Raw genomic sequence first — 19,007 nt, forward strand, 5'->3', positions numbered from 1 at the left:
TACTTCCGAAGTGATTTCGGGGGGTTCAGTTTTTGTTCCTTGTCTTCGTGAATGCCTGCAAAATGTACTTTGTGTGCCGTCATTAAGGAGCAATCTGATGTCTGTAGATTGTTTGCTGAAAGCTGGGTTTAAAGTGTATTTTGAAGGAGACAGTTGCATTATTAAAAAGGCTGGTGAGATTTTAGGCACTGCTAAGTCAGAGGGAGGCTTGTTTTGGCCTAAAGCAGGTCCTCAAGTTGCAGCAGTAGTCAGTAAATCTCAGCCTGCAGTGAATAACAAAGCTATACATGACAACTGTGTGCACTTATTGCATAGGAAAATGGGGCATGCTTGCTGGAAAAGTGTACTAAAAATGTCTGAATTGGCTGATGGGGGTAATTTAAAGAGTTGTAACAAGTACCTTGATTGTAATGTCTGTAAAAAGGTTAAAACCCACAGAGTCTCTTACCCCAGAAGTGACAGAGTTAGTGAGTCACCGCTACAGCTGGTTCACATGGACGTAATTGGTCCATTTGCTGTAAGCAGGGGTGGATCGCGTTTTTCACTAACAATTGTGGATGACGCCACGCGTTATTCTTGGGTTTTTCCCATGAAGAATAAGGGTGACGTGTTCACTAAGTTTAAAGGCTGGGTGGCATCTGTGGAAAGATTTCTGTCTGTTAAACTCAAAAGGATTCAGACGGACAGAGGTGGCGAATTTATGTCAAATGCCTTTAAAGATTGGTTACAAAAGCGTGGCATTGGGCATAGAAAAACGAACGTTTTTTCCCCTGAGGAGAATGGCGTTGCAGAGCGAAAAAACAGATCTTTACAAGATATGATGTTTGCCATGCTTGATGATGCGGATTTGCCCATGTCTTATTGGGGGGAGAGCATGCTCACCGCGTGTTATCTCCAAAATAGGCTCTTTCACCAAACAATAGGTACAACCCCATACTTTAAATTGTTTCAGAAAAAACCTAAAATTGACCATTTGCATGTGTTTGGATCAAAAGCCTGGGTATTAATTCCGAAACAAATGAGAAAGAAGGGAGATCCTAAGACCAAACAGCTAGTGTTTGTGGGTTACCAGGAGCTGGGAAAAGGTTTCCGCTTTGCTGAAGGGACAAATGGCATTGTGATCTCCAGGAATGCCAGTTTTTGTGAACATAGTGGCTGGGAGAGACTACATGCCAATACTGAGGTTTGGTTTGAACCTTCCCAGGAGCTTCATGACTCTGAAGGTAGACACAGAGAGTCAGAGTCTGAGGGGGAGGAAAGTTCAGATAAGAGCTCTCAGGAAAGTGAAGTTAGCCAAAGACCAGTTGCTAAGCAACAAAAGAGAGGTCGTAGTTCTGAGGAGGAAAGTGGGTCAGAAGAAAAATTTTCTCCCAGAAGATCTAAAAGACAAAACAAAGGAGTGCCTCCGGTGCGTTTTTCTCCTGATACTGCAAATGTGTTTAGTGTAAGTGCAGAACCCAAGAGTTTTCAGGAGGTGTTAAAGTTACCAAAAGAGGAGGCAGAGCGCTGGAAACAGGCAATGGAGGAAGAGATGTCCTCTCTGAATGAGCACAAGGTTTTTCACCAGTAGCAGCGCCTGAGGGGGCAAAGATTGTAGGCTGCAGGTGGGTGTACAAAAGACTTAGGCCCGGCTAGGACATATCTAGGGTTGGAAGTGTGCTGGGCCCAAGATGGCAGCTGCCTAGTTAGTCAGCAGAACAAAGTTAAACAACTACTGACTACGTACAGGATGCAGGATTGCAAAGGGGCAGCGGTGCCTATGGATCCAGGTTTCATAAAAAACACTTCATACAGATGAGAGTCCTGAATTTGAACACCCTGATGTATATCACTCTGTAATTGGAAGTTTATTGTATCTAGCACAGTGGTCCAGACCTGATATTAGCTATGCAGTAGGCATATTAAGTAGATTGGTCTCAAAACCCACACTAAATGCCTGGAAAGGGGTAAAACAAGTCCTGAGATATCTCAAGCAGACAATTGGCTATATGTTACAATTAAATTCTTCAGAGGACGAAATGTTGAGTTGCTACTGTGATAGTGACTGGGGAAATTTGCCAGATAGAAAATCTGTCACAGGACTAGTCATAATGGTCGGTGGAGCTTTAATCAGCTGGCGGTCACGCAAGCAAGACGTTGTAAGTGTGTCATCAACGGAATCAGAGTATGCCGCATTGAGTGAATTGTGCAACGAGGTGATTTATTTCAAGCATTTGATGGCAGATTTAAATGTAAATTGTGGAGAACCAGTACAAGTTTACATTGATAATCAAGCTTGTATAACCTTAAGTAAAACAGAGGGTTTCAAATCGCGTTCCAAACATATCTCTGTAAAATACCAAAATGTACGTTGCTGTGTACAAGACAATGTAATCACCTGTACTTATGTGTCAAGTGAAGAAAATGTAGCAGATGTGTTAACTAAACCATTGGCAAAGATAAAGAACAAGCGAATGTGCAAGGGTTTAGGTTTGCTGGAAAAATAATCTCCTACATAGGTGTATTTGGTGTTAATTGTTCAGCAGAATCTGTGAGGGGGTGTTCAGTTTCTGTTTCAGTTTCAGTTAATTGGTTCTCGTGAGAAACTTGCAGATTCTAGCTTCACCAATTAACTCCAGCTGGTGTCAATTTACTCTTGGCAGAAAGCCCAGGTCTGCTTGACCTAGAAACTACTCACTCTGATTGGTTAACGAGCAGCACTCAACTCCGTTATCTAGGGATTGCTAGCACAGTTTGGTGTGAGGTGTGTTAGGAGTTAGAAGTGCTGTGTATGGTTATGAGAGAGAGAGAGAAAGAGAGAAAGAGAGGGTTTATTTTGCTTTTATTTGTATGCAGAAACTCTGCTGGTTTTATTTTTCCTTTTTTTTAATAAATCCTGTAAATAGTTATTCTGAGTCTAGCTGACTAGTCATTACTGCCGCAACTAGCTTCTTCGCTGTGCAGGAAAACTCTGCTACGTTTGGGCTAAAGCCAGTAGGGCTATGCCTGACACTTCAAAGTTCCATGAAAGTAAAAAAAGGAACTCAGTAAAAACAGCTTCAAAAGAAGCCTCTTCAGTTTACACCCTCCTTTCCCAGCCAGCTGCTTTTCCCATTAGCTCTTCCCAAAATTTATTGCCCTTTAACTCTCTCAGTATACCTTAAACCTTAGGAAAATATGGCTAGAGTCTGATGGGAGGCACATGGTATTATTTTCTGTTAAACAATAAATCTTACTATTTACCAACTCTTAATTAGTGTTTTTGCAGCTTGATTGTATTCTGTAATATGTAGGGTCAGTGTAACATTTGCTCCCAGCCTGTAATTCCCTTTTACAACTTTGAGAAACTTGTCTCCTGCTACTGCTATAAATCAGGGGGGCCCTTGTCCAGGAGAGCAGGAAGATAAACAACTGCCAAAGTACTTAGCCAGCTGGTTTCTGCCTGGCATGAAACATACAAACATTTGCAAATATATCTTTAAGCTCATTTTAAAATACAGGCCTTGATCAGATGCCTCAAAAGGGGAAGGGATCCCTTAATATTTTTTTTAATGATAAGCACATGATTCCACACCATGGAGCAAGCGCAAGCGCAAGCGCAAGCGCGCGCACACACACACACACACACACACACACACACACACACAGTCTCTCCCCACAGCCCATAGCTGTCAACTTACAGATTTGAAAATAAGGGACCAGCAGCCTCAAAAACAAGGGCTCAGCAGCCAAAATAAGGGATTTTAGACAAGCAGATGAAATACGAAGTTAAAAGGGACCAGATAATTTGGGAGAGCAGCACCGGTTTTTAGTCCTTCGTTTCCAGAGGCTGCTGCTCAAGACACCAGCTGATGAAACACTGCAATTAAATAACTACAAGCAGCAACCACTTTTTGCGCAAAACGAAGTCCAAGCTACGAAGATGCTGCTGCAGTTCTGTATCTTTTCTCTCGTGCTCCATCTGCAGCTCTCAGTTCCATCAGGCAGGGTGGGAGAAAGGGGGGGGGAATAGCGCCCGAAGTAAACCCGCAGATAAGACCATCTATGCTAGTCTACCACTACAAATCTGTGGGAGAAGCGCTTGCGGTCCTTCCTCTGCTTTCCCCCTCTATGGTTAGTCCTTGGAACACCTGCCCGTGGCTTCTCCTCCTCTCTCTGAACTGCTTTCTCTATGGTTGCCCTCGCTCTCCTCTCAAGGCTCCTCAGCAATTCATAGGCCGCACCAGGCTGCCCATCTTATCTGGGTCCTTCAGCGGCGCAACCACAGTACGGCCTAGCGGGAGAGGTGACAGCGGGAAAGGGCAGAGGGGAGGCCCCAGGCAGAGAAGCTCAGTTTGGCGGCCATGAGAAGGATGGCGGCAGAAGGGCTCAAGGCTCCAGACAGTCCCAGCGGGAAGGGGCTCCCGGGGGCAGGTGAGAGGAGGCCGGAGGGGGGCAGGCTGGGCAGCCAAACAACACAGTTGGAGCCTCCCTCCTCCCTGGCCGGCAGGGAGGGAGGGATAGGAGCTGCTTCCTTTGAAACCCAGGAAATTTAAGGAACATCATCAATAAGGGATAGCAGCGGGAAACGGCGCTGGGATAAGGGAGTTTCCCACCAAATAAGGGACAGTTGACAGCTATGCCACAGCCCCCTCCAATCGCAAGAGCCCTAAGAAACTGTGTCAGAGTTTTGTGCCCAATCCCAGCTCACTTGCCACCCAGAAACTCTTTCACAGGTTTCCCCATTGCCAGCATGCAGGCACAAACCGAGGCTGGATGATCCATGGATCTTTATTGCAGCTTTCACTGGGCAATTAACAAAATAAGCGAGTCCCTGGCAGGGGATGGTGCTGTGGACCCCCTGGGTGTGTTCCATGGACACCCCGGGGTCCCCCAACCCCCAACTGGGAACCACTGGTCCAATATTTTACACAGAGTGCATCACACTGGCTTTCTGAGAAGTGCCATCTTGCAGTCAGATCCACTTTTTCAGTATGAAAATAACATTTAAGGCTTCAGATAACTTTTCTTAATCTATCTCAATCGCTCACACACAAAGTTGGTCACCTGTCCACCTCTACCTGTGAAAATGCAGCTGGGAAAGTACCTTTAGAACAGATTCCGGTTTGTGGGCATGTGTAGCAGGCAGAGGAGTAGATGGACTGTCACGCACTAATAGGATGACTTGCCTTGGATTCAACCCTCCATGTGAAATTTAAAAAGGTATAATAAACAAAGAGCCTCTCCACAGTGACTCTCAGCCTGCTATCTACCCCATCTGTGAGTCTGCTGAGCAATAGTGTGACTTCACCTACGATTCACACAGGACCCGTTGCCTCCAGCAAGCCATACTTCGTTCGTTTCGCAAGAGCTTTGTTTCCCGACCTACAGGAAATTCCACCTCTGAGGCAGCGCACAAGGAATTTGCTTCTTAAAGAGGCCAAAAGTTAAAGGCTCTGTCTGTCAAGGCAGGCTGACAAATGAAGTGACTAAGGCCTATTGTAGCTCTGACATAGTAGGACAGTCGGAGCTCAGCTCAGCAGGAAGAAGGCGCCACAGGCCCAGTCGTATTCAGGTTGAAGCTGCTTTCAGCACCAAAAGGGAAATGCCCAGTTTTCCTGGGTCCACATCTCATAAAGTCTGGAATATTTTTGTCACTTGCATTTCTCAGCTTCTAGTCAGGGCTGGCTGAAGGGTTTTCGTTCCCCCAGGCAAATTATGGCCTACCATTAAAGGTGGCATTTGGACCACCAAACGTTGGAGAGAGCCATTTGCAGCCATCTGATGTCGCTTTTGAGTGAATCGGATGACGTCGGGTTTTTGGCAAAACCCATTGTACAGTGGTACCCCGCAAGACGAACGCCTCAGAAGACGAAAAACTCGCTAGACGAAGGATTTTTTCGTTTTCTTAGCCACTTCACAAGACGCATTTCCCTATGGGCTTGCTTCGCAAAATGAAGCTTGCCCCGCAATCTCCGGGGATATCGGGGAAGCGCAGCGCGTCTTCCCCGCTGTCCCCGGACCTCTTTTGAAGCAAGGGGCGGCGGGGAGAAGATCGCTGCTCCCCGTTGCCAGCCCCGCAATCTCCGGGGACAGAGGGGAAGGCGGGCGCACCTTCTCTCCCCGGACCCCTTTTGAACCAAGGGGCGGCAACGGGGAGAAGCGATCTTCTCCCCTCCGCCCCTTGCTTCAAAAGAGGGGACAGAGGGGAAGGCGCACGCCGCTTCCCCTCTGTCCCCGGACGGTCTCCATAGGAATGCATTGATTGATTTTCAATGCATTCCTATGGGAAACCGTGCTTCGCAAGACGAAAAACTCACAAGAAGAAAAAACTTGCGGAATGAATTAATTTCGTCTTGCAAGGCACCACTGTACCGCAGATGAGGGCATCAGGGGCTTGTTTTATGACCTACAATAAACGTGGGGTTTGCACCAAATGTTGCAGGGTTTAATTTGCAGGGGTTTGACACCACTTTCGAGTGACTCTGACGACGTTGGGTTTTTGGTGAAACCGTGACCTCACAGGTTAGGGCGCTGAGGGCTCATTTTATGGCTTACCATGAAACGTGGGGTTTGTACCGTCAAATGTTACAGGGCCCGTTTTCCTGGCATTTGGCGCCGCTTGGGAGTAAATTTGCAGGTGTCACTTTTTTGCAGAAACCGTTAGAGCTCCAGGGGCTCATTTTGTGGGGCACCATGAAATGTAGGGTTTTCACTGCTAAAGGGTGCAGGGGGGCTTTTGCGAGGTTTTGGCTCCACTTGGGAGTGAATCGAATGAAATGTATTCTATGAAACTTTGACCCGGCAGGTTCGGGTGCCGAAGGTTCATTTTGTGGGCCGCTGTGATTCATGAGGCTTTCACCGCCCAAGGGTGATTTGGAATGAATCAGACAAATTCGAGTCCTTGGGGGTGAGGTGAGAATCCGTGTTTTAGCATCTCACGGAATCAACATAGTGTGATATCCAACTGAGTCGTATTCAGAGTAGACCTAATGAGATCAATGGACTTAATTCTGATTATATCTGCGAGTCTTCTCTGAGTATGCCTCAGTAGTTGGATATCGGCCATACAGTGGTGCCTCGCAAGACGAAAAGAATCCGTTCTGTGATTCTCTTCGTCTAGCGGTTTTTTTCGTCTTGCAAAGCAAGCCCATTGAAGGATTAGCGGATTAGCGCTATTAGCGCTATTAGAGGCTTTTAGAGGCTTTTAGCGGCTTATCTGCTGATCAGATCAGCTGATAAGCGGCTTAGCGCTATTAGCGCTATTAGCGGCTTATCTGCTGATCAGATCAGCTGATAAGCGGCTTAGCGCTATTAGCTGCTTTTAGCTGCTTTTAGCGGCTTATCTGCTGATCAGATCAGCTGATAAGCAGCTTAGCGGCTTAGAAAAAGGAGGGGGAGGGGGAAAAAACCAGCAGGAACTCGCAAGACATTGTCGTCTTGCGAAGCAAGCCCATAGGAGATTCGTTTTGCGAAGCACCTCCAAAACGGAAAACTCTTTCGTCCAGCGAGTTTTCTGTCTTGCGAGGCATTCGTCTTGCGGGGCACCACTGTACTCAATTTCTCTCTAACCTCAGCATTTTGTTCTGTAAGCTGCTCTGGAAACAGTTTCTGAATTGACGAACCTGCATCCCCCCCAAAAGCTGGATGCCATGGTATGAGCAGGTTTATCGCTCAGAACGCCTCATGCTAAACATACGCCTATTTATACTCAAATGCAACAACCACTTGAAAAAGTGTGTGAATTTCTTCTCCACCTGTTACATGAAGCAGCAAGCTGGGCTTGTTCTTTAGAGCACATCAGGTCCCAAGCAGATGGTATTAACACTTTTTTTAAAAAGTAGACAATCCTGTTCATAAATCAACAGAGGTATGTCCGAAGCCCCAAATACAACCATTTATTTCACTAATATTATCACTGAAGAGCCTCATACCTGTTCTCTTCAGACATAGCAAACTACCATAGACTAGAACCCAAAGAGGGTTTGAGTTTCCAAACGTAACAAGCAACCATAGTTTAGAGATGTTTATCCAGTCTGGTTTGCTGTCCTCTTAAGTGCTCAAAAGACCACTCCTCTCTATGAGGTCTACAAGTTGCTTTCAGGTTTTGACGTGCCTCTATTTCAATATATTACGATGTTGCTATACAGTGGTACCTCAGGTTACATACGCTTCAGGTTACATACGCTTCAGGTTACAGACTCCGCTAACCCAGAAATAGTACCTCAGTTTAAGAACTTCGCTTCAGGATGAGAACAGAAATCGTGCAGCCGCGGTGGAGCGGCAGCAGGAGGCCCCATTAGCTAAAGTGGTGCTTCAGGTTAAGAACAGTTTCAGGTTAAGAACGGACCTCCAGAACGAATTAAGTACTTAACCCGAGGTACCACTGTATTTCAAAAAGTCTCCCCAACCCAGCTCTCAAAATGCAATATTCTTGAACTGTAGGGTTTCTAATCGTCAGCTTTGCTGCAGAGTACTGAAAGGCGGGTGGCACTGTGGTCTAAACCACGGAAGGTCGGCAGTTCGAATCCCTACGACGGGGTGAGCTCCCATTGTTCGGTCCCAGCTCCTGCCAACCTAGCAGTTCGAAAGCACGTCAAAGTGCAGGTAGATAAATAGGTACCGCTCTGGTGGGAAGGTAAATGGCATTTCCGTGCACTGCTCTGGTTCGCCAGAAGCGGCTTAGTCATGCTGGCCACATGACCTGGAAGCTGTACGACGGCTTCCTTGGCCAATAAAGTGAGATGAGCGCCGCAACCCCAGAGTCGTCCACGACTGGCCCTAACGGTCAGGGGTCCCTTTACCTTTACTGAAATGCCTAGCTACACAAAACCTAATTACAGCCTCTTCTGATCCCTTTTTTGGTCTGCAGTATCTGCTGCAAAGGTATTTGTGATAAAGGACTTCAATCTAGAAAAGCCAAGAATACTGCCTTTTGTTAAGCCTGTGCCTTCGCTATTACTGCAATGGGTTTACACTCGCTACATGCCACTACGGTTTTGCCCTCGAACACCGAGGAAGTTTTATAAGCCCTGCACATAGCAACAAGACACCAGAATGCCAGGTGACACCAAATCGCTCCAACAACTTTCCCACTGCAAAGCGGATTCAGCCGGTCCCCCTCCCCAAACAACACCATCATTCAGGGCAATAATAATATTTGTTAGGTCAACAAAGCAACATGCAATCTGAGAGGTGTGCCCCAATGTTTGAATTATGGGGAAAGAGGAAGGAGGTCCCTTAATGCTAGATGGGTGGGGTATAAATAATATATTATTATTATTGTTGTTGTTGTTGTTGTTGTTGTTGTTGTTGTTGTTGTTGTTGTTGTTTGCTGGTTTCCCCCAGTCATCTGGTTGGTCACTGTGAAAACAGGATGCTGGACTACATAGGCCATTGGCTTGACCCAGCAGACTCTTATGTTTTTAATGAAACCCATTAGTTTCACCCACTATCTCCATCCAATCTTAGCTGAAGCAGCCTCCTAATAATCTCTGTTTTTAAAAGACTTCTTTTGTGGGGGCACTGCAAGAGGTGAAGGTATGGCCATCTTTAACATATGCGCCGCCAGGATGAAAAGATCCGCCAAGTGCCCCCAAATTTAGTTTTGCTGCACCCAAATTAACTTTTATTGAGCTCTTTTGGGAGGGGGGAAGCCAAAGTTGTTTACCTTTTTCTAGGGGGGGGGCGAACTCAAAGTTGTTCAAAATAAAAAAATTCCTTTCAGTAGCACCTTAAAGACCAACTGAGTTAGTTCTTGGTATGAGCTTTCGTGTGCATGCACACTTCTTCAGATACATGCACACGAAAGCTCATACCAAGAACTAACTCATTTGGTCTTTAAGGTGCTACTGAAAGGAATTTTTTTATTTTGACTATGGCAGACCAACACGGCTACCTATCTGTAACTCAAAGTTGTTCAGCTTTTTTTGGAGGGGGGAGTTACTCACCTGTAACAGCAATGCAGCGGGGGGAAAACTGCTTTTGTTTCCTGACTCGTCGGGAATATTTGACGCTACAGAGTAACAGAGCAACAGAGGCTTCTCACTGCCACTGATCGAGAGGTATACATTTGGTGCCTACCAGAATTTGGTGCCCGGGTACCCCACACCCCTTGCACCCCCGGGTAAAGACGGCCCTGGGTAAAGGGGCCAAGATAACTCTATCTCTCCCACTGTGCTGGTCCAGGGGGGAGGTTACCGTGGGGCGAGGTCCAGGACCTGAGTCGAGGGTCGGCAGACAGTCCTCCACGGGCGAAGCAGGGTCCACAGCGAGGAGCTGGGTGCTGGCCGAAATGTCTGGGCAGAACGATGGGTGCTTCCTGCAGCCAATCAGAAGCAGCACCTTTGTTTCCAAACGTTTTGGAAGTCAAACAGACTTCTGGAATGGATTCCATTTGACTTCCAAGGTACGACTGTACTTTAAATGTTTGGTGTGGATTTGACCTCTGGTGCATGACATGTTAACATTGGGGCTGCCAGATTTCTGAAAAGTATGAATACAGAATACCTTGGTTTCTATGCTGCAGAGCAGTGCGGGACTGCGATAATTCAACAGTATGGTTGAGTCATATGTGTCCTTTTGAAGTTTCCATATGTCTAGTAACAAGACAAGAGCAAATTAAGTGCAATACAGTGCATACTTACCTCTGGGTAGATCCCACTTAATACAGTGGGATTTACCTTTGAGCAAACCTGCTTCTACTGCATATCTGACAAATTGGTTATGCGTCATCCAGCCTTAGGCTTGGGGGGAGATTAACACCTTATAAGAAGAAGTGCTGTTCGCCTCCTGTTGTTCATCGTTGTCACTGAGTAGTAGTTAGGGCTTTGCAAGGCCTAGGAAGCTGGACACCACACATGCGATGAAATGATGCACAATGGGTGGTAGTCCCAAAGTGTTGCGTTGTCTAGCCAAGAAAGACAGCTCCACGATGAGTCACTTAGAAACATCTGGCTTTGCTAAGCTCTCGATGGAAAGGCTGAAAGTAACTTGGAAGCAAATGCAGTTTGCCTTCATCTCCCTGGAAGCTCGGCAGCTGGCAAACGGTAATTGGGAAAAGCTTGTCTCCATCACAGGGGAGAGGTCACAGCAGAGTCAATATAACTTTGTGATATAAGCACAAAAGGAACAATCTCGATGTGCGGGATGAACTGAGCAAGGGTTCACTTCAGCCAGGGCCGAACCTCAGAACAGAAGATGAACCTGCTGTATCAAGTCACTTGGGTCCAGCACAGTGGCTGACCAGAAACCTCAGAGAAGCCTGGACAATAGATATTGGTCATAAAATATATATTGTAGCATGAGAACGATTGTGGAATGTGGAATGTGAATATAACATTTACAGCATGTTATGGTCTAAGAGAAAATTATAAGAAAATGATATATTGATGGGAACTAACACCGAGTAAACTGGCAAAAATGTATAAATCGAAATCAAATAAGTGTTGGAAAGGTAAAGCGAAAGAAGGTTCTTTTGACCATATGTGATGGTCTTGTAGTAAGGTTAAAGCTTACTGGGAAATGATATATAATGAATTGAAAAGGATGTTTAAAATAACGTTTTTTAAAAAACCATAAACTTTTCTTTTGTGAATTATAGGGACAGAACTACCGAAACTGTATAGAAACTTATTCACGTAAGCGACTACAGTGGCAAGAACATTACTTGCCCCCAAATAGGAAGAAGCAAAAGTCACAACAAAGGAAGAATGGATACAAAAACTTATGGAATATGCAGAAATGGCGAAACTTACCAGAAGAATAAGAAATCAAGATAACAAACTTTTTATAAAAGAATGGAAATGGTTTATGGAATATTTGCAGATAAATTGTAAACAGATAAGAACATTGGCAGGATTATTGTAACAACCAGCAGTTTTGTAAGAGTTTATATTTAAAGTAGATGAATAAGTGAGCAAATTAAGTTAATTTGGATATACAGAGGATATTAAAAATAAATTTAAGAAACTGCAGAAAGTGCGGAAAGGAAGTCAGGTTTTGAAAATGTCAGAATTATTGTAAAATCAGTGAAACGTATAAACCTGAAAAGCATAAATAAAAATTATATATATATATGTATATATATATATTAAAAGCCCCCCTGCCCCAGAAGCCTCCAAGAAGTCTGCAAGCTGGACATGAGTGCATCAGGTCTCTGCCCACCTCTGATTCCAAGCCACTAGCATTCAGAGTCATAATATCATAATGCCACTGCGGTTAGATTTGGCCTACTTTCAGCGCCAAAGTTTAGCCCTGGAATGCGGAAAGTGCTTTTGAGCCCTTTCCCTTACCTCTCTGAGTACCCGGTATATTCCTAAACCTATCTAGAGATAGAGTTCATCCTGATCAGAAGATAGGATTCGTCTCTGTGTCTCTCTTTATGGTCAGTGTATGCATCAGCAATCCATCTACTCTTGAGGAAGGAAGGCAACCAAGTCTCTCAGGACATCAATGCGACAACACTGGGGATATCTTTTTTTTTTTAATGATATTTATTAGAAGTTTAAAAATTACAGAAAAAAGAAGAAAAGAAAACAACAAAAAAAGAAAAAACATAAAAAGAACATAAAAAACAATACAACAATACAGCAAAAAAGAACAATAACATTAAAACACACATCCATATTCCATATCATTATCTTTCATTTACTTGTTTCATCGACCTCCTCACACCTCCCTTTTTGTATTCTAGTTTAATTAATTGTTTCAGCAAATTCTTTCCATCTTTCTCAATTTTTGTTATATAATTTATCTTAACGGTCTAACCTATTAATTAACTCAGCAAATCCTTTCCATCTTTCACTATATTCTGTCATTAAATTTACCTTAATTTATTTTAACCTTATCTTACCATAAAAAGTCTTAAAACTTAAAACTTAATACTTGTTTATGCATAACTCCTTATATCATTTCTACTAAAGCCAAATAGTTTCATTCCAACATTTTTCCTAACACTCATTAATTTTACACTAATTCTCAAAATAAATTTTTAAAAAACTTTCTTCCAATCGTCATCCAACGTCTCTTCTTCCTGGTAACACTGGGAATATCAAAGTGATGTAATGACAACATTGGGGCTGTGTCTGAAATACTGCTGCACTGACATAGGGATGATGTGCATGTGTGATTTTCGAATGTTTGTCCTATGGGGCTGTGCGTGTATTAACCTTGTATTGTGAGTTAATGTTTATATTTTCCAGGTGCAAAGCAGAATTGTGGACAGGGACAGCCCAAAACATTTTGCTGTCTTTGGTGAAGCTCCCTCTGCCTCCCAATGACATATGAAGAAGCAAAACAGACCGACAGTTGAACTTTATTTCAACATGGTTAATGAGAAAGAAGCAACCACATCGCCCGAGGGCAGCAGGCACACCCTGCTCCATTCCTAATACAACACTTCCACTCCATGCGCCCTAGCATCTGCCAATGCCTCACCCATCCTTGATCGTGGTCACAATGCTGAGGACAGGATGCCTCACTTATTCTCCAAGAGCAGAGACTAGAAGCAAGTCCTTGCACATGCTCTGGCTATCTCCCGCTTGGACTACTGCAATGCACTCTACGTGGGGCTACCTTTGAAGGTGACCCGGAAACTACAACTAATCTAGAATGCGGCAGCTAGACTGGTGACTGGGGGCAGCTGCCGAGACCACATAACACCAGTCCTGAAAGACCTATATTGGCTCCCAGTACGTTTCCAAGCACAATTCAAAGTGTTGGTGCTGACCTTGAAAGCCCTATAAGGCCTTGGCCCAGTATACCTGAAGGAGCATCTCTACACCCATCGTTCTGCCCAGACATTGAGGACCAGCTCCGAGGGCCTTCTGGCGGTTCCCTCACTGCGAGAAATGTGGTTACAAAGGGAACCAGGCAGAGGGCCTTCTCGGTAGTGGTGCTTGCCCTGTGGAACGCCCTCCCATCAGACGTCATGGAAATAAACAACTATCTGGCTTTTAGAAGACATCTGAAGGCAGCCCTGTTTAGGGAAGTTTTTAATGTTTGATGTTTTATCATGTTTTTATTATTAATATTCTGTTGGGAGCTGCCCAGAGTGGCTGGGGAAACCTAGCCAGATGGGCTGGGTATAGATATATTATAAATATATTATTATTATCATTATTATTATTATTATTATTATTATTATTATTATTATTATTATTATTATTATATTCAGCTGCAGGACTACCTGGTTGGAGTCAGAAGAGGACCCAATGTAGACGTTTGATAATTTGACATTTGATAGGTTTGGGGAGAAATGCATTAAAATACAGCATTTCTTAAGTCAGTGTTTCCCAACCGGTGTTCCGCGGCACACTACTGTGCCGTGAGACATCGGCTGGTGTGCCGTGGGAGGGAGGCGGGCGAGTCGGGCGGCGAGAGGCGGCGGCGGCGAGGATCCGCGTCGAGCCGGGGGCGGCTCCGCGGTGGTGGTGCCGAGCGGCAGGGCAGCGCGCGCAAAAGGGAGGAGCGCGAGACAGCGGAGGAGGAGGAGGCCGGCATGTCCGGGCAGCAGCAGCAACAGCAGCAGCAGCAACTCCTGGCGACGGCTCCTCAAGCCCCGCCGCCGCCCCCGCCGCCGCCCGCTATCGCCGCCACCACCACAACAGCCGCCGCCGCCTCAGCTGCCGCCGTCCCTCAGTCCCTCGCTCTGCTGCCTCCTCCCACCCCGGCAAGGGGGAGGGAAAAAACTTTCACTTTTGTGCGTCCCTCCCGGCGTGACGCTGCGCGCTGACGTCACGGGGCGGGGCTTTAATGGTGGTGTGCCGCGAGATTTTTCCCCGGTAAACAGGTGTGCCGTTGCCCAAAAACGTTTGGGAAACACTGTCTTAAGTAACATCTGGGTGACCACTACGAGAAGAGTTGCCGGGATCGCTCAGTCGGTAGAGCTTGAGACTCTTAATCTCAGGGTTGTGGGTTTGAGCCCCACACTTAGCAAAAAGATGACTTTTGTGGTCCCTTCCTGTTAGGATATTTCCGTTCCACCTTAAAAGGGAGCAGGCTTTGTGAGTCACAGAGTCTGCGCATGTCCTGTTCACAGGATGTTTATGTTTCTATTGCTTTCGTTTCTCTCTGTCGGAGACACTGACGCAGGCAGTCATGTCTTTCTCTGTTCTGATCAACGCTGAATAAAGCTTGTAAATAATGCTCTCCTGAGTGCGACTTTTGGCTGTGCATTATCTGCTGGCAGAGTGTGCATGAGCTCTAGAATGTGGCAAGATATTTTCTAGAAACCTCATGTCGCTAATCGATGATACTGCGTGCCTACGGGAAATCGATGGATTGTCCGGCAAACGGCTTGGGGCCATGATGGACTTTATCTCCCTGGCAGTATCCCAACACTTCCAACTATACAATTCCATGATTCTATGAAAATACTGAAGTAGATGGGCCATTGGCCTGATCCTGCATGCTCTTCTTACGGTTTTAATAACAGGATAGACAGGGCCGTCTTTAGCACATGTGATGGCAGGGTGCAAAAAACTGCCCACTGCCCCCATTTTTTGGGGGGGGGGCATGTTGGCCATTTTGGGGGGGCAGGCCAAAGTTGTTGAGTTTTTTTTAGGGAGCAGCTCAGAGTTCTTGAGCTTTTTTGGGGGGGCACGCAACTCTCTCCTGTCCCGCTGTGGGTGGAGGGAGGAGTGCAATTCCTTCAGAGGCTTGGGAGGGAAGCTGCGCACCTCATGTGAGCAGCATGCGTGTGCTGGGTGGGCTTCTCAACAGCCCGCCAATCACAGGTGGGCGGAGCCGGCCGGCAGCCTCAGTCCCCACAGCAGAAAAGCATGCGGCGCTCCAATGGGCTCTGCTCCGCTTGGCAGTGGCTCTCGGCTGGCCTGGCTCTTCAATCCCCGGACTCCAAATCTCGGCCCCAGACTCTCAGCCTGGCGCCCTGAGAGCCCAGCATCTAGCGCCTATGGGTAAGCCGGCCCTGAGGATAGGTATGGACTGTGAATAATGTTACATGCACACCGCATTCCAGAACAGTGAGAGTGCAATGAAAGCAGAGTCAATGGCAATGTGTGCACATGTTAGATACCTGACTACTTTGCCTTCTTTTGTTTTCTAATTCCTATGAGAAGAGGCAGGGTTTTATGTGACGGCATCTTTGAAATGTATGAATGATGAAGCATGAAAAGAAACACTACGTTGGCGATTACGGTACTTATTGTTGAGAAGAAATGAAGCCGCAATGAGTATATATTTAAGATTGTTTAACATGGATTAGTTACACTTTTAAAATCCTTTTGCACACATGATGGAGATGATGAACCTTTTTTTTAAAGTGTGTTCATTCAAACTTTCACTGCATGTTTGGGTGCAGAATTATTTCAGTCTGTGTCAATCGGTGGTCATGTACCTGCTCACTGAAAAAGTATATGGTCTTCCAGATTCATTAAACCACAAGCAATTGGCCTGATTTTATGTCTGTGTTCTCAGAGCGCAACCGGTACTTTTTCCACCTTCTGCTGGAATGAATGATTAATCCCTCAGGCGAAAGAAAGGCAATCTTAAATCGGGAAAGAGAGCCAACCCCTTGGCCTGTGAGCCAACTCACATAAAGCCCCAAATATTCAGCAGGCAGCATTATTGAGACATTTCCCCTGCATTCATGTCAAGACACGCCCTGCTCCTTGGCAAGGCTGCTCGGGGAGTGCAAACGATGACAACTGGATTATACAGGGTTGCTTATCTCATCTATGGCTGCACCCCACCCACAAGATCTGGAAGCTCTACAAGACTGAGAAGGTCACTTCACACTTAACGATTTAAGAAAACGAGAAAGTACCGCAATTCCCATTTGCTCTGCTTTCTATATTTCTGGTGACAGATTCTTATGAGATCCTGACTTGAGTCAACGCTGATCTGGATCGCAGAAATGTTTAGGTTTTGAGTTTGAAAAATAAAAATGCACAATAGGCAGGACAGAATAGGACATATATTATAGGCACCTATACCTAAAATGTTTAAGATATAGGGATGTAGGTAACTAAATTCTGCCCAGAGTAGAACCATGAAAAATTTTGGACTTATGTCAGTCCCGGCGATTCCTTTCAATTAGTCTACCCTGAGTTTGTCTAGCACGGAATATAACCTATGTCCCAGTTTTGGGCCAACATGGACGTTACTCTATATTTTGACATTGTGAATAGCTTTGCCGTGGAAAGAAAATACACAATTCTCAGGCTCACTGCTGTGCCATATCACATGGATGATCTATTTTGCCCAGTCAGTGTGGGAACAGGCTCTTTCTCTCTCTCTCTCTCTCTCTCTCTCTCTCTCTCTCTCTCTCTCTCTCGCGCTCTCTCTCTCTCTCGCGCTCTCTCTGTCTCTGTTCCAATATCTATTTACAAAGTGCAATAAAACCAGCTAAAAACAATTCAACAATTGTTTAAACAATTAAAGCAGAGTAAATTATAGCAGATAAATTCTTAAACAATACAGAGGAGACACTCATGGCAGAGACTTATTAATCCAGCTGCGAAATATTACCTGTTGTCAGGGGATATGCAGAAATGTCCCCATAACAGTGCACATATTTCAAACGTATGCTTTCCCTTGCAAAAATAAAAGCCACCCAACGCTCAAAGAACCACATGTATATCATCCTCAGTCATATTTGCAATTCTACCCTTCCTCTCAGGAGGCCAGAGAAGCAGATCCCAGAGTTGATAGGGATCCTGAGGATCATCTAGTCCAAACCCCTGCTTGCAATCCGTAGTTACGGGGTTTCTATGAGATATCCCTTTTAGCTATTAGCATGACTTATATTGATACCTGATTCGATTCAGAGGTTAGAATTTACACTGGGTGCTTTTAGATGATTTTCTGGACTCGCTTGCATTCACACTATACATACATATATATATATATATATATATATATATATATATATATATATATATATATATAATAAAATTTCCTGTTTTACAATTTAGAATATTCATTTAAACAACCTTGAAGTATCAATGACTTCCCTTCTTCTCTTTCCATGGTTCATTTTGCATAGCACAAATCCCTGCATATCTTATATAAACTAAAACATTCAGTATTCCATTATTACATCCATCAAAACTTATTCACACCATAGCACATTTGAAGCCTATTTCCACCCTCGAAGAATTGTGGGCACCGTAGTTGGTTGAGGGTTACTAGAAATTGTAACTGTGAGGGGTAAACTACAGTGCTCAGACTTCGAGGAGGGAAAAGTACATTAAAGGTATATAGCTGGAGAAAGCTCAAATCTTAACACAAGTCTCTGGCCTGTAGAATTTAACGCAGTCTTCTCCACCCAATGCCTTTCAGATATTTTGGACTGCAACTCCCATCACCCCCAGGCAGCATCTCTAATGGTCATGGTTGATGGGGGCTACAACAATCGGAGGGCACCATGTTGGGGAAGGCGGGTTCAATGGCAGAGGAACAATGACAAGCCAGTTCAAACGCTGACATCTGGCAAATTCAAATTGAAGCCAGATGCTGACTCACGGTCACTCTCTTGGGTCTTGAGCAATAAACAGATGGGACTCGAGGAGCTCTCTTCGTAAATCAAATGCTTTTGCCAAGCGGAAGAAAGGAGGAGGAGTTTGGATTTGATATCCTGCTTTATCACTATCCGAAGGAGTCTCCAAGCAGCTAACATTCTCCTTTCCCTTCCTCCCCCACAACAAACACTCTGTGAGGTGAGTGAGGCTGAGAGACTTCAAAGAAGTGTGACTAGCCCAAGGTCACCCAGCAGCTGCATGTGGAGGAGCGGGGAATCGAACCCAGTTCACCAGATTTCGAGTCCACCGCTCTTAACCACTACACCACACTGGCTCTCTCTCAGTGTACTCACACTGGAGTACGTAGTTATGTTTGCTGGTACGGATATCAAGAAAAAAATAAGAGCAAATTATTGTGAAAGGTAGCCTGCTTAGCAGCTCTCTTGCTTTCTTGTATTTGGCAGGAGGCAAAAGCAAAGCCTTTGTTGGGTGGGCTGCCATATCTGACTGGTGGGCAATATTCAGTTTGCTGGATCTTGAGTGGTGCAGGCCCGACATGAAGTTTAC

This window comes from Podarcis bocagei, assembly GCF_964188305.1.
Source record: "Podarcis bocagei genome assembly, chromosome: 2".
Lineage (NCBI taxonomy): Eukaryota > Metazoa > Chordata > Lepidosauria > Squamata > Lacertidae > Podarcis > Podarcis bocagei.